The 15,927-nt window shown below is 39.2% G+C and overlaps 1 long non-coding RNA gene across 1 annotated transcript in view; it reads left to right on the forward strand.

Moving 5' to 3' along the window:
* The window catches only part of LOC121673960, a 163,938-nt gene that overhangs the window by 127,884 nt on the left and 20,127 nt on the right, over nt 1-15,927 (forward strand). The window contains exons 8-10 of the long non-coding RNA XR_006019375.1: nt 1,479-1,611; nt 9,499-9,702; nt 15,278-15,570. This is a non-coding gene — a long non-coding RNA (uncharacterized LOC121673960). The remainder of the gene's footprint in view (nt 1-1,478; nt 1,612-9,498; nt 9,703-15,277; nt 15,571-15,927) is intronic.

The following is a 15,927-nucleotide window of genomic DNA, read 5'->3' on the forward strand; positions in this document are numbered from 1 at the left end:
AATAATGTATTGAGGAACCCTTAAAAATACTGTTTGAAACACACAGTGAGACACCCCATGTTCAAACACAGGACAAGAGTTTTCATTATGCACATGCCAATGCTTTCAAACCTGGCTGGCTAAATTTAGGCTCTGAAAACAATCTGGAAGTAACTTCCTTGCCTTTCCTGGGCCTGATTTTTCTCTTCACTAGACCACTCTACTTACCATGGAACTAGGCCTGTTTTGGATCTTTTGTGCCCCACTCATATGGATGTCACTTTTCTGTAAGTCATGAGACAAATTTTGAACCATTTTGGAATATTATTGTTTTGCTTCTTTTCATTGTTTTCCTTGATCAGTAAAAATGAGAAAGATTTCTTTTTCCTCTTTTAAGAAATATTCTGCATGCAAAGCCTCTTTCTAGTCACTTTGGTCTAGCTCCATTTTGATTTCAGTGATGATTTCTCACTACGTATCGGTCTTATAAGGACAAAAGATTTTGGAAGCTGTTGCCTCCAAACAAGGGACCTCATTGTCAGAGGATGGAGCCTTACTTTTGAATGCAAAGTTTGGCAAAGAAAGCATTAAAAAACACAGACAAGCCTAAAATTATTAAACACAGTATTGAAAAATATTTAGCAGCTTTTTTTCCTTCTTTTGTAGGTTTTCGGTGAAGTGTGGTAGCAATCATGGTGTTAGATGTTCTGCTAGTTGAGTGCTGACAACACTAACTTTGCAATAACTAGATTATTTTCTTGTGATTTATGAGTAGAATGAGTTAGTTTTGAAACTGATCTTGTCCAGATGCAGTTTTGTGTGATTTCAACAGCATTTTCTGTACTGCTAATGAACTAGTAGAGGTGCTTCAAAATGTCAATGCAGTGCAGTCATTTTGAAGCAGCTTTGTCTCTGCTATTCTAATGAGACAGAAGAGTTGTGCTCTGAACAAAACAGTGCTGCCATAATACCATCCAATAGGTTACAGAAGTGACCAATATTGAAGAAATCTGAAGGAGAATGTGCAAATCTGCAGGGGTTCAAATCACCCCTGTAAAATCGATTCCAGAAATTTTGTGCTGTCATGTTTGCAGTTGTATTTTTATATGCCATGACCTCTTCTGTATTAGCTTTCCTGTGATCAGGAAAATACAGCAGCTCTAGGTTTTTTGAGAAAGTAACTTTAGAATGAGCTGTTTTACTTGCAAAGGGATTTTCTTACCCAAATTATTTGTAAAATATACAAAGGTCTATAATAAAACTAGTCATTTTAAAGCTTATATTTAAATGATGGATAACAGTGAGAGAAGTCAGATATGTCGTTCCTCAACCCACTTAAATGCAAACAGTACCTAAAATGCTGTTTCAGCATATTATGTCTGTGCTACAATCCCTTATGTGTTTTCTGAGTTAAGCAGTTTCAGACCCCAGCTTTGCTTCTGTTGATTTTAGGTGCTTATCAAGTCCACATTTAGAATGATTCTTGTACTTCTCCCCAGGTCCGCAGAGGCATGGAAGATTTGTTACCCACTTTTCTTTAGATGAGAAATAATGCATAGAGATGAAAGGAGTGAGTGTTTCACAGACGCTGTGTCAGAGCAAGAGCTTGGGATCACCATTCCAAGGGTCTAGGTGAGTTTGAACAATTGCAGTAGCCTTTCTTTCTGGATCTAGAGCTTACTTCATGGCTATTGCAGCAGGAGAAGGGAAATTCACGTTTGAGCCACTCTTCAGCATGTAGTTGTAAGGACTGTTGGACAACTTAGCACCAGTTACGGATTGCGTTGAAAGAGGTAATGCTCTGGTGATTTTTTTGTCAGTACAATAAGTGTATGGCTCTGACTGCTGTAACTTCACAGGCAGGTTGGAGCATTTGTGCCACAATCTGTACTGTGGAAGGCTGGAGGAAAGCAACAGCTTGTGGGTAGAAAGGCTACTAAGCCCTCTGCACACCAGGAAACAGTTTTTTTCAGCTGAACTTTTCATTCTGGCCTAGAAATAAAAGCAATCCTAATGTAGGTCATGAGGAAAAGAAGTAGTTTAGGCCTCTTACCCTAAGCTTGCATGCTGTAGTAGGGATCATTCGCGTCACTGATGTCAAACACTAGATTTAGATAGTTAAAACTTTAACTCCTGTAGCAGTGATGAGGAATATCCAGGATCTACTTAGGTAAATGTAAGCTTATATTCCTTAAATGCAAATAAAAAGCAGTATGCCTCCCTCAAATTCTTAAGACACTGGCTGAATCTGACTCAGGAACTTTAGTGTACATATATAGAGGATCAAAATAAAACTTCTTTTACAAATAATTTTCTAAAGATTCATAATTTTAAGACTCCAGCGGTACTTCTTTAAAACCTTATCACGTATCATATTCTTTCTCTTCTTAGTTAAAAAACCCCAAAAACCAAACCTTATCCTTCCCCCAGTAAACCCCAAAACTTCCCAGCAGGATCATTGCATAGAATCTCAAATTCCACTTGTCTGTGATGTAGTTCTGCTTGAGGTCCAGTTTTCCTCTTTTCCTGCTGACCCAACAACAGCAGTGTATTTTCTCTCTGCCTGAAGATCACTGGAGAAGTGCCAGTCATAATCTTCTCCTTATTGATTCTGGTCAGCAGCTATTGACAGCTTTAAAAACATTATGTTTTAATTGGGGATCAGATAGATGGTATTTTAAGGTATTTAATTTCACTTTGCAACTCACTATAGATTATCTGAGTGGTTCCACAACTCAAGGAGGATAAAGATGAATGTGTTGTCTTTTTCTTTAGGTGACCCTGAGTGCAAATGTAGCTCAGGCTAAAGTGACTGAAAATCTTTTTCTATCACTGGGCTGAAAAGGTTGAATGTGAATTCATTAGTATTATCTTTGTTTAAGGCACAATATCTATATCTCGCCAAGCTCCCATCTTCAGTGGTCACACTTGTTCTCATGTGGTTTAAGAGAAAAATAGACTTGTGAGGTAAAAAAAGAAAAATCAAGACAAAGAGTAAGAATTTGTCTTCTCTTGAAACTTGCATGCTCACAACTCTACAAAATGGGTTTGCAGAAGTACCATAAGAAAGATTGTACGGCAGTCCCTAATTTGATGGTGAGTTCATCTTGCAAAGGAAGATCAAGGCAGTGCTGGAAAAACAGCTTCCTAGAACTATCATCTGTATTTTCAAAGAAATGAAGATACTCTTACAATGAAAAGCAAGTCAAGAGACAAACAATCAAAAATAAACACCAAAATCTGAGACCTACAAAACCCTGTGTAGCTCAACCTGAACAGCCAAAGTCTGATCATTCCAACTTCAGACTCAAAATTGTCTAGTGGACTGTTGGAAGGTGCCTTCAAGAAATCTAGATCCATCTCACCAGGAGATGCTTGGTAACACATACTGATGAAGTTCAGAACTTAGTGTCCCATGCATGCCAGATGCACCAAAGATTATAATTTCATATATACTGGGCTGTAAATAGGACAATTTTTTCCCCCAGACTATTTGTCTATCTAGGCTTGATTTGAGGACTCTGAACAGGGGATCAGATTTTCCAACATCCAGCTAAGCATTACAGAGAAATTCATCATGTTGCATGGGACAGAGCTGATGTGTCTCAAAGATATTCCCTTCACTACACAATGATACCTCACACATTATCAATGATTTATGTGAAGTATTCTATCTATGGGTATTGGGTTTGCAAGGCCAGGTTTTGGTAGCTCCCTACTGCCTTTTCAGAGCCTTAATACCACATCATCAGGAATGTATTCCTCCTCACGCAGTTCCTAGGACTGGGAAACACAGTTATTCCTATAGCAAAACTGGAGGCACGGAGCAAAGGCTGAGAGGCAATGTGTCCAAGGTTGTAGTGGAAATCAGCAGGAAAACAAGGAGCTGAAAGTCAGGGTTGCATCCTGACATGAACATAATTTATTTTCCTCAGTGGAAATTTAATTAAATAGTAAATGTAAGGGAAATCAGAATGAGGATGTCTTCTGTGGACTTCGCAGAAGTGATGAACCTTTAGAGGAAGTTAAAAATAAGGCGTGCTTTATTCTGAGTTCAAGATTTTCTAGTGTTGGCAGAGTACTAGGTCCTTGTTTTCCATGTTGTCTTGAGGAGCTAGTTGAAGCATCATGACTTTAGGAGCCTTACAGAACTATGGAGAAAATAGTTTCAGTCCTGTGGCCTCCTGAATAACTCCTGTTTTATTCCACTTTTTGGTGTACAAAATTTCCCTCTCCTTGCTGGAACATTAATCAGTTATCCTTCGGAAACTCTGTAGGCTCTCAGAACAGAAACAGAATATGTTATTTCGGCCAATGATGGAAGAGATAAGCCTGGAGGAACCGAATAAAATATGAACTAAGATGGATCATTGGGAACTGACCAAGGGAGCTGATCAGAACAGTGAGCTGAAGTGAGAGAGGGTGCAGGCCATGTCTTTGGTAGCAGTGCTCAGATGGCCTACAGGAGGGTGACACAGATATCAGACAAGTAAAGGGAGAAAGGAGGTTGTTGTAATCAAAGGGAGAGATGAATGCACTGCAGAACTTAAACTACCCACTAAGGACAGCCTTTCAGAAATACCAAGAAATCCTGTGTGCAGTGCCTGCTTTTGCACAGAGGGTCTAATTGAAATAACCTCCAAGCCCATGTTTAGAAGACAGTATTAATTGGCTCTGCCAAGCTTAAATGTTGAGCAGCAATTTATATTTCATGCACTAACTCTCATATGGGCCAGAACCAAAGAAAATAGGCTTTCCTGTGGCTAGCAATGAAGACAGTACTTTTTCTCCTTACATCAGATATTACATATCCCAGAACTATTTCCTTGCATTTGAAAAGGCTTTATTTGTGGCTGAGGTCAGACTGACAGACTCCAGGGAAACAGCATCAAACTGTCCCCATAAATTTTATTCTCAGAAAGTGGGTGACTCCGTTCCAGAATGGTTTGGCTTATGATTTTATTGTTGTAAATCCATAAGAACATTATATATATCATAATCAAGTAATTGAGTTATAGTAATTGCCCATGATTTCTGTTCTCACAAAATGGCTCTGATGAGAACTAACTTTGCTCCTTCCTGAGCCACTTCTTTTACCTGAGCTGAATTAAGGACATTCCTTTTCATCTCCACGTGGAAGTCAACCTCTTGGTCTTTCCCAGCCTCAGGCTCAGCCTGGGTTATATTAATTTGCTTTTAGTGGTCAGCAAGCTCAAGGAAAATCTATGCTCAGCTACTCCCTGCTGTTTAATGGGCTGATTCAACATCAGAGAGGGAGAGGTCTCATACATTTTCCTCAATTTTATCCTTCTTGCTCCTGATTCACTCATTCAGCTACGCTAGTGATGGGAGCCGTGGGACTCCACATATATAGATGCAATCCCAGCAGACACTGATATTTGAAGCACTGTGTTCTATAGACCTGCTTTGAGCAAGGTTAGTCAACTCAGTGCTTAAAAAGCTGGCAGCCATCTGGAGACCAGCCTACGCCAGAGTTCAAAATTGTTTCCTTCACTGTTGGTAGCAACAATGGGGAGGGGGGTGGTGGGTTGAAAGCTTTCTTAGAAGCAGAATTGGAGAAGAGGAGAATTCACTGCAGGCTGAAGTCACGAGGTAACCCCAGATCCTAGAGGTTCATGGACACTGTGCTCTGTAGTACAACCTCTGCTTAGGGGCATCATTAAACTCCTCATAATTAGCAAGTCATTAGGTTTTGACTACACTTAAAGGTTAAAAGGAGAAACTTTGGTGATGGATATTTTGTGTTTTTCTTTCTCTTGTGTTATGTATTCTCTTTGTGCTAAGTGATTCTGGTGCCCATCTCTTACCCACAAGCTGAAATCAGCTCATATTGAAACTTTTTTGAAAACAACCCCAAAGTTTTGTCAGCTTTTCATAAATTGAAGCCACAGCCACATTAAAAAAATGGTGGGTAGGAAAAGTTTAACACCAGTGACTCTTTAATTTTTGATCAGAGCCTTGAAGATGTGCATTTGATAGCAAGCTAGAGAGCTGTATTACAGCACTGCAGTGCAAAACTACAAGATGTCTATCTAAGCCTTGATGAGATAATGTAGGGCATGTCATTTCCTGTAGTCAATATTTCCTGTAATGACTCCTCTAATATGATCTTGCTTGATTAAGTGTTGTTTAAGGACTTCTATCATGTTCATATTTCTGTCCACAGATAGTCAAGACTGTCTTGCAGTATTTGGAACAAATCTCAAACAATACAATTCAGGCTCAAGACAGACAAAGTCTTTCATCTGTAGTATTCCCAAGAAATTAAGCTAAAATTCCTAGGACACGTTTTGTAACAGCTAAAGTTCTGTAGCACTATACCTATAAATCCAGAAATTATTTGCAACATATTTTACACTTTGGGGTTAGTATTCCCACATAGTGGGCTATGTAAAGCATGTGCAGAATTTTTAGTCTGCTTATGGCTTTTAAGCACTCCTTCAGGGTGTTGAATGTATTTCTATTCATTGCATGCTTATAGAACAAATTGAGGACTAAAAATGAAAATGAAATAATAATTAAAAAAAGAAAACAAAGGGAACACTACCATGCCATGTAGTGGAAGGATGGAGGGGAGGATTGTGAAAGGACAGTCTGTGTGACATCTGGCTTTCTAGGCCTGCCATGTGGACTGAGGGACAAATTACAATTTGTCTACAACCCTTTTGAGCTGCCTTTCCTGATATAGTCTACAGACTCTCTGAAAACTTTGGCATTTGTGGAACCAGCTCTGTGTCCCTTCCACTTGGCAGCCTGTCACAGCCCAGAGGACATCTAAGGGCTACTGAGCATCAGAAGAATACTCTTAGATCCTAAGAATTCTTTGCTTCTGCAATAACTTGAGGGTGCCAGTGTTGCTTTGTATGGCTGTGTGAAAGCTTGACCCTGCCCTTGGTTACCAGCAGATCTTGGCAACAAAACATCCTGAGTGCTGTGCCTACAGCTTATCATGTTAGAGAGAAAACATTCCTCTCAGACCCATGTGAGGGATCTGTATTTTCGTTCATCTTGCCTAGATCTGGGATTTTCACATGGAATTGTGTGAAGCTGCAATTAAAACCAGGAGCTAAACACTTGCCTTCCTTTTCAGCTTTTTACTCAGTAATAGAGAATTTTACCTGCAGATAGCAGCAAACTCCTATGCATGGTATCATAAAATCTTATCCATGGGGAAGTACCTATTTATTTTTTAATAAAATAAAAAAACCCAACAGTCTTTCACTACCTAATTGATGAATCATGGCACATTTGCTTTTTTGGCAGGTTTTTTTTAAGATTATATATCCCACAACCTGACACAGTGGCATGCAGTCACTGCAGTAGCTTCGTCTACTATTGTATGTACAGGTGAAAATAAGTAGGAGGAAAGGGTGTAAGTGCTATGATTCAGACTTTAACCAAATCTGAGATAAGAGCCTACAAAAAAAGCAGTTTCCATTTCTTAAGGGAGTATAAATGGACGTCTTAAATGGATGAGAAATAAAAATATTTTGCAATAGGTATCATATAAAGGCTTCATCCCTTAGGTATCAATAGAGAATAGTATCTGCAATCCAAGATGTTATTGTAGAAATAGGCTATAGAGAGGGCTGACAAAAATCCTTGTGTGTTACAGTAACTCTTCCCTCCCCCCCAAGTACAGACATCAGACATCCTTTGCTTTGCTTTCTGCCTTGTTGCTTTTAATCACTTTTAAAATTTTTTTTACATTCTTAATTTCATTTTTCTGACAGAAATTACATTGTTAACATTATACAAAGTGGACTTGTTCATGCATATTATACGTTTACTTTGATCTGACTTACTTGATACTGAAAGACTTTTCTGAACCGTTGAAGAAATTAAATGTAAAACGAGGGTGCATGAACAGACAGAAACTGTTTAGTCATGTGATATTTTGGTCCGTGAGGCCTGGAATCACCAATAGGATACATTTATGTACAGATTTTTGCCTTCTGTTTTCTGACCTCCTGTTGCTGAATAACAACGTACAGTCCTGGTGAACAGTGCTATATGGAACAGTTTAGTATTCTTATTCTTATCAGCTGCCAATATTTAGATTGCAGTCACCCCAGAAAATATGTAAGCAGGTGCCACGCAAAGACATTCCTTCACTCTCTGATGTGAGCTTGAATTTGGAAAAGCTGTATGATCACAGAAATCCCTTTATCTTCTCTGGTGACAGCTCTTTTTAGCATCAGTTGCACAGAGTAGAGTGGTACATTTTTGGAGGGCAGTTCACAGGCACACTCTGGAGATTGGGCATTCAATTTTAACCTCCTTACATGAAAAGGATATTTTCAAAGCTAAGGGTGGGCAGGGCTCTGAGTCTAAAATTGTGCTGCAAGTCTTGAGTGCCTAAGGTGTCAGGCAGGCAGAAAGTCAAGGAAAGTTGCAGCACAGCTGTGCCCTTAAAGGAAGTTGATTTTCAGTAGCTATTCTACTCCCCTTTTTATACTGGAGGTGCACTTCACATATGAGTCAAAAATGAGAGTTTTTGGTTTCAAATGAGGTTTGAAACAGAATGTGAGTTTACACATTTCTACTGCTTTCTCTTCCTGCTTTTTGGAGCTGTGTATATTAGAAAATCCTGTATGTGAGAAAAGTGACTGAATAAAAGATATTTCATGTTTGTATTTCCTATGTCCTGCTTTTTATAAATTTAAGAGCTTGCCATTGCATTAAGAAACTATCTTGGGGGCACAGATCTTCCGCTGGTAAATTGTCAGCACTCCAGTGAAGTCAGTGAGGCCAAGGACCTGCCTGACTTTGCAATCAAACCATCAAGTATTTCCTGTTGTGGATAATCTATTTGGTAAATATGGAGGGTTTCACCTTACGAGAAACATTTTCATCCTTCCCCCTTGAATTTTTGTACTTAATACTAACTGGTCAATCAATAAATAACTTGATCAGCTGCCCACCCACACAGACATGTCCTTAAGGCTTTCAATAATCTTGTAACAACCCCTTGGCACCAGTTGTGGAAGTTCTGGGAACCATCTTAACTGAAAGACAGAAAACACTGCTTTAATGAGAAAAGCACTACTTCTAAGTGAAATGAACTTGGACCAGTTCACATTGTCAGGTCATGCTTTAAAATCTAGCATTGACAAGGGTGCCTTTTTGGCAAATTTTCTAATTCTGTCAATTTTTAATATTTGAAGCCTTCTTTTGGGTCTGCCGGTCTTGGTGTCTAGGAATTCTTCCTTGAAGAATACTTTCTATTTTGTTTTAAAGTGGATTATTACATCCATTCCTAATCAGCAGACAGTTTGGACTTGTAGTCAGAGCATGGCTTGAAGAGGTGCTTATTTGATATGTTGTTGAAAGATTGTATCCTCTTATAACTTTTGCTTTTTCTATCTGCTTCCCCCATTTTCTTTTTACCTCAAACACCTTCTTACATATTTTTTTTTAATATTACATTCATTTCCATGTCTGAAAATCTGAAGCTTAATATAAGCCTCCTTTATACCCTCCCCCACTCTTCTGCAGGTTTTTGGTAACCTGTCTGTCTCTTACTATCATTTTCCTGAAAACCAGACCCTACTTGAAAAGCTGTTTCTCTCATTTATTCATTCACGAAACCCCCACAAAGTTTCTGCAAGAAACCTGTCCCATGACAAGCAACTAACAAAAAAAGAAAAAGAAAAGAAAAAAAGGATTTACAGCAAATAATGTCACAGCAGACTTCTACAAGTGAGTATAAATCTGATTTTGAAATATTTTTCTGAATAGATTGTGTCCCTTTATGGATGTGTGGTAAGGAACTTCCCTGCCCTATTTATTTGTTATTTCATCTATGCTTCTGTAAGCTATTTAAGCTTCATTCCTGTATACACTTCTTTCATTTTCAGGGCTCTGCACATCTTCTCTCCAATCCATACCTACTGCCTTCCCTGCTCTGTGGAGCCCCGCTAAGCTGTCCTGGTACTCACTTGTGCTATGAGCCAGCAAACAGTTGACACAATGTCTCCCCTTGCTGTGAGAGTCCAACAACTTCATTGTTGGATCAAGCTTATTGCCTGGTCCACCACTGAGTCTAAACTGTAAACAGCTGTGGATCTTTGTAGTCATTAACAGACTCCTCTCGAGTGGTGCATAAGCCTGAATTCACCAGGGAAATAGACTTGGACATGTGCCTAATGGTGATATTTGCAAGTTTTAGAATGGGGGACCTGAAAATGGGCCAGCAACCCTGTTAGGCTTAATTTCATTATTTATTTTCTTCTTAATGCTGTGTATTCCCTGTCACAGTGAGTCCTCCTGGAAAACCAAAGAATTTCAGGTTGTACCTATCAGGAGTTGCAATCTGCAATGAGGCTGTGGGAGGGCTCTCAGCCATAGCAGCCCTACCTAAGCAAGGTGTTTTCCTGTTGTTAAGTCCTCAAGGTCAACAGCAGTGGGATGCAGAGTGGCGAATCTCTTTTTACAGTGGTTCTCCTCTGGCCAGGGTTGAACTAAAGAATGATAATTGTTTTGATTTTACACTGTTAGCAAAGATAAGGTGGAAATGGCTTTTACTGCATGTGAGATGTTAAGCTGTCAGTAGCATGAACTCAAGACCACTCGAAATTTTCACAGCAAAGGGGGATGTGATGAACAGACAGGCGGTGAAGTAAAAGGTGACTTGGTAATCTGGAATCACCAGTGAGCCCTGAATGAGACCGTGCAGAGATAAGGGCATGGATCTCTTTTGTTAGTTTGCAAAGCACCCTGACTGCTGACCTGCTTGTTAGTCTAGATGTTCTAGTTCTCTTTTTTTTATCTGAAATACCACCTTTGAACAGACCATGCCCACAAAATAGTCAAAGCACATCAAATGACGTTTCCTGCAATCATTTTTGTCAGAAAATTCCCATCAAACCTGAGAGTTAGTGGGTGTGGAGCTGACCCTGGAACGCTTAAAGGGCATGTATGGGATTTAATTTTCTGAAATTTAGAGAGGGAACTTATCCATTAGATGACTCAGTCTATAACTTTACCCTGCAGGATTAATGGTCACAATGGATTTGGGTTTTGGCTGCCTCTGTGTTAAAGTCCCTGCTGTGGGGATAAGTATACCCACTTTTGCTTCTGAGCAGTGCCACTCTTGTCAGAAAGGAGTTTACATCATTGCTCAGAATACATCACAAGCCATATAATTAAATTATTTACTAAAAAACCCCCAAACAACACAAACTTGGGTCTCTATTTTCATTCCTTGTTTTTCATTCTTCCTGGTTCTGAACTTTGCTACACAATGAAAAAAACCCAAGAAAATATTGATACATTGTGTTTTAAAATTTCTCAGTTTATCTGTAAACACCCTCTCATGATGTCAAGTTATTGAAACCCAAGAGATAATCATATGGTAGCTGCAATATTGTTTAATGTCTTGCTAGCTGATGTTATAGGGTATCTGTTTCCTCCATTCATATGTATTACTATATATATACTCAGACACCTGAGCTGTCTACATGTTGAATTACAGCATTCTTTGCATCTGCCTTAAATAATTGTGTGCAAAGAGCTAAAGAGTATTTCAATAAAATGCACTGAAACCTGATGACCTGTCCTAGAGCTCTTACAGGTACAGTGCAATGATCACATATTGTTTACATAATATCTCCCCCTTTAATGTTTTAAAAACAAAGGTGGGGTTTTTCAAAGGTTTTTCAAAAGACTTTCTTTTTAAAACCAATGTTGACAATTCAGGCAAGTGTTGTGCATTCTGCAAAAGCACTATTAAATAATTAGGGCAAGTTAAAAGTACATCCATTATTTGCATGTTTTTTATTTTTGGACCTGCTCCAAATAGATTAGCATTAAGTATTTTATGGTTTTTTGTTTGTTTTGTTTTGTTTTGTTTTGCAAGTGAGGTGATCTTTGAGGGTGTTGATTATCAGGTGAAGATAGTTCAGAGGCAGATGGAGGTGACATGTAGATTTAGGTGACCCTCCGTTAGAAAATCTAAGGAACATGAGATTAGTTACTGAGTCTCTGATTTGCTGAAATGTACTGCAGTTGCATTCTAGGGTCAGGAGGATCTGCTTTGAGTCATCCTTTTCCAAGGGTACACCTGTCTTTGCCTCTTCTTCCCTTCTGTTCTTTCTGAAAGTCCTTTATTTTTCAGGCTTTTGAATCTTTGGTCTCCCACAGCAAGAAGTTTCAGAGGCCTCTGCTTGTGCATTTCCAAAGCAGCTGCCTGTGGAGCAAGGAATTGCAGCAGGGGATGCCTCTTTGCTTCGCTCAGCTACTGAAGAAGAAGGAGTTGAGGGACCTCAAGAGCAGTTTCAGTCGTGTGTGTTGGGCAGTGACCCATCCCGCAGGGTGTAGAGCCCGAACGGGAGCACAAGGGAGTAGATCATGGAGATCGTTAGCAGCCAATAGACCTTTTCTTCCTCAAACCAGGACAACTGCAGTTTCATTTGTTCCAGCCATGGCAGAAGCACCCAGTGGTTTCAATGGTACAGCGATCACCCCTTTGAGAGCATTATTTCAAACTCGATGCCTGTGGCATTGCATTAGTATTGGAGGTTTTTATTGTGTTAATATCTGGAGCTCTGTGTAAGGAACAGAAGCATTGTCTGAACTTCAGCAGTCTGAGGCACTGGCCTTGTCTTTTCTTGCTCAAGGAAACTTTTGAGGGTGGATTTTCAGCTTGCTCTCTTTCCAGCATAAAGCACCTCTGTATTTCTCCAAAGTGAATTGGGAACAGATCTCCTTGTACAGGGAAATAAAATATTTTCCCCTGCACTATTTTCTTGGGAGTATGCAAAAATCCCATGTGCATTTTTTTATGAACTGGACCCTTCTCTTTTATAGCTGGTAGTATTCATGCTTATTACAATGCCATATTATGGCCTCAGACACTTTTTATGTCCCTCTTACACAGCACCCTAGAGAAAGATGCTTCACTAAGCAAGAACCAGTAAACTTGCTACAGAATCAGCGGAATACTTTTCACAAAAGTGCATAAACTTCTGTTCTTAAACATTGTCATCTTTCACCTTAACAAGCACAGAGAAAGGTTCCACTGGTTTCTATGCCTTGTTAGGTCTATCATCTTTTTAATTAATAGTGTTTTTACGAAGCCGTCTGAACTGTGTCATTTCCATTATCAGAAAACCATTGCCATTAATGAATAATTTTCATTTCTGATCCTTGATATCATGCTAGTTGATCTCCTGTTTCCATGCCGCCGAATGATAGCATCGTTTTCTGCCCACGATCAAATTTAATTTGGACTCTGATTATATTATGCTGTTGCGACTGAAGTGTCAATTTTTGTCAGGCAATTAGGAGCTATAACCTGTGAAGTTAAGTTTGATAGGCATTGTAATTGGATTGTTACAGTAATAGCTTGGAACATTCCCTTTTTTTCTTGCTTCTTTGATTCTTGATGCATACTTTAGTTGTGAGAACAAAGGCATTTTGTTGTTATGCAACCATAGGATGTTCAAGACAACAAGATGGAATTCAGGTTTTTCCACTTCCCCCAGATGGACTTAATTTAGATTTAGTTTTGACCACAAATTATTCCAGGATTTTAAAAGAATTTGGGGGTGGTGTGGGGGGGTGTGGTGGTGTGTCAAGGAAACACTGAAAAAGAGAGCTGTAGAACCAGAGCTGTTAGGATTATAATATGGAGGTAGGCTTTACATTAAAAAGCTCAAAGGCATACAAAAGTCCTCAGACTGGAAATGTGTCGGATTACCCAGGCAACTCTCACTCCTTTTCATGGCCTTTGCAGTTTACATACTTTGCAAATATTTAGGAATATAATTTAAGGTCACACTATGGCCTAAATTCTCTATTAGTGTAGGTCCGGGCTGTTGCATTCTGATGAATCAGTAGAGAAATTGGCCCCATGAAAAACAAAAACAACGTAACACATAATGGAGAACACTTCTCTTTTTTTATGAATCCTTGCTGTCAGACTGCAAGTTACCTGCTTTTACATTTTGGTTGTGTTTTTTTTTTTTTTTTCCTCTGCAGACACAGTAGTTCAAAGTCTGGCGATTTGTCAAATGAATTTTGTTCTGAATGTCTTTAGGGTGTGCTCAGCCCCTCCCCTACCTTCATCTCTTGATCATCTCTAATGAAAGGCACAATGAAGAGACCTTTAAAAAGGACAATGGAGAGAAGATAGTTTTTCTAGTGCTTATTTCATTGGGCACTTTTCATAAGTGCTGCTATGTGACAAGCAATAGGTAGAGGAAAACAAAGAAACTCCAGCTGCTATGGAATGTAAGAGAAAAGCTCACTTGCAACAGGATTTATCTGGAGCAAACTAAAAATCAGTACTAGAACTATTAGGTAAATTTGAAAGAGAAATTAAACTTTTAAAATTGACTGTAGGAAGTTTTGAAAAGTTTTATATGCTGGGTATGAGATAGTTGTATCCTCTCAGTCAGCAAATATTGACCAGGATTTCACCTTTCTCTTCTGTCAGGCATGATACTCATCTCCTTCCCACCATGCTGTGTCAGCCGTGCCACACTACTTATATCCTTAGAGACAGACTTCTTTATTCTGATAAATTTATGATATCCAGTAATTTCGTGATGTGTGTGACTGGCTCTTTCCTACTTCAGGCATATGTTCAATTTTCTCTTCTGGCATCTTCAGTGTCTGGTCTGCGCTTGGTCAAGGAGTAATTTTGTGAATTTGCAGAATTCTTCATTGACAGCCATTTGTTCCTCTTGGATCTGTCCCCTGCTCACCTCCCAACAGAACTCCTCCTCCTTCTGCCTCTTCTCAAACCTACACCAGAGATTTTCTGTCAAGGCTAATGGATTGAGTATTCACATCCTATTGCTTCAATCATGTGCTCTCTCCGCAGCTCTGTTTCCTCCTGTAATTCCACTTCTCTGCCATGTAAACTCAGTAAGTTCATTTACCAGTCATACTCCTGTAGTGTTCTGCTAAATTTCACTATATACTGTTCCACTTCCTCAGTTTCTGCAGGGCTCAGGTGGACCATGGGTTCTTGTGGCTGCCCTGTCCTCTGAGCCCACTTGGGACACCAGGGTATGGAGGCAGCAGAAAACTGGAAAGCAGCAGTTACCAGACTCTGTCAGCCAGTGGGGCCCTACTCACTCAGTGGGACCATTTTATTTTGTCCATACTTATGCTGACATTTGCATAGATGCTAAAATCTGTTTTATTTTTTTAAAAAATAATTCTTTTCCCTTTAAGTTTTTTTCTTTTTTCTTGTTCTATGAAAACTATTTCCAGTGAATATTTCCACTTACACTTTCTCACCCATTTTATTTATTTGAATATACAGAGTCTAAATACAGGGGCTAAACTTCCTGGCATTGTCCCCATTAGTCTCATGGTATTGAAAACTGATACTGAGGACTGGAAAGGATGCATCAGAACTGCTACTGAGGGAGTGGATTGCTGATGTGACAGAAACTGCTGCATATGAAAAGGTGATATATGGAATGGAAAGTAAGCCAGATGAATTTGAAGGTATTTGTAATCTATTCTCCAGCTGCATCAGAAGAGATGTCCTGAAATATGATAGAAGATAGTGGAGAGAGGTTGAAGGGTGAATGAAAGCTTTTGTTTCAAAAGGTAATAATAATAACAACTTATCGCCCTGCTTTTCTGTTGCTGTACTTTGCTTTTTCCTTTGTTTTTCTTCCTTCCTGGGAGATAAGGATGAGTTGCAGTTATACATGAAAAATAAGTGAAAGTTGTAAATTTTTCAGTACATGTGTTCTGTTTGCAAAAAGCAGACTAAGGATCAGATGAAAAAGAGCAATAGGGAGACACACAAGCATGTAAAAATCCATTCCAGGCAGTGGATGTATGCAACTTTCTGGAATCTATTGGTGACTTGAGCATGTATTAAATTTCTACTTTTCAGATGATCTGATACAGGTGTAGCAATTACCACAGACCGATGTCATTAATTGTAATGTTCTGTAG

This window comes from Corvus kubaryi, unplaced genomic scaffold (genome assembly GCF_017639235.1).
Source record: "Corvus kubaryi isolate FWS band 111438036 unplaced genomic scaffold, C.kubaryi_AGA036_p1.0 66, whole genome shotgun sequence".
In the NCBI taxonomy this organism is placed as follows: Eukaryota; Metazoa; Chordata; class Aves; order Passeriformes; family Corvidae; genus Corvus; species Corvus kubaryi.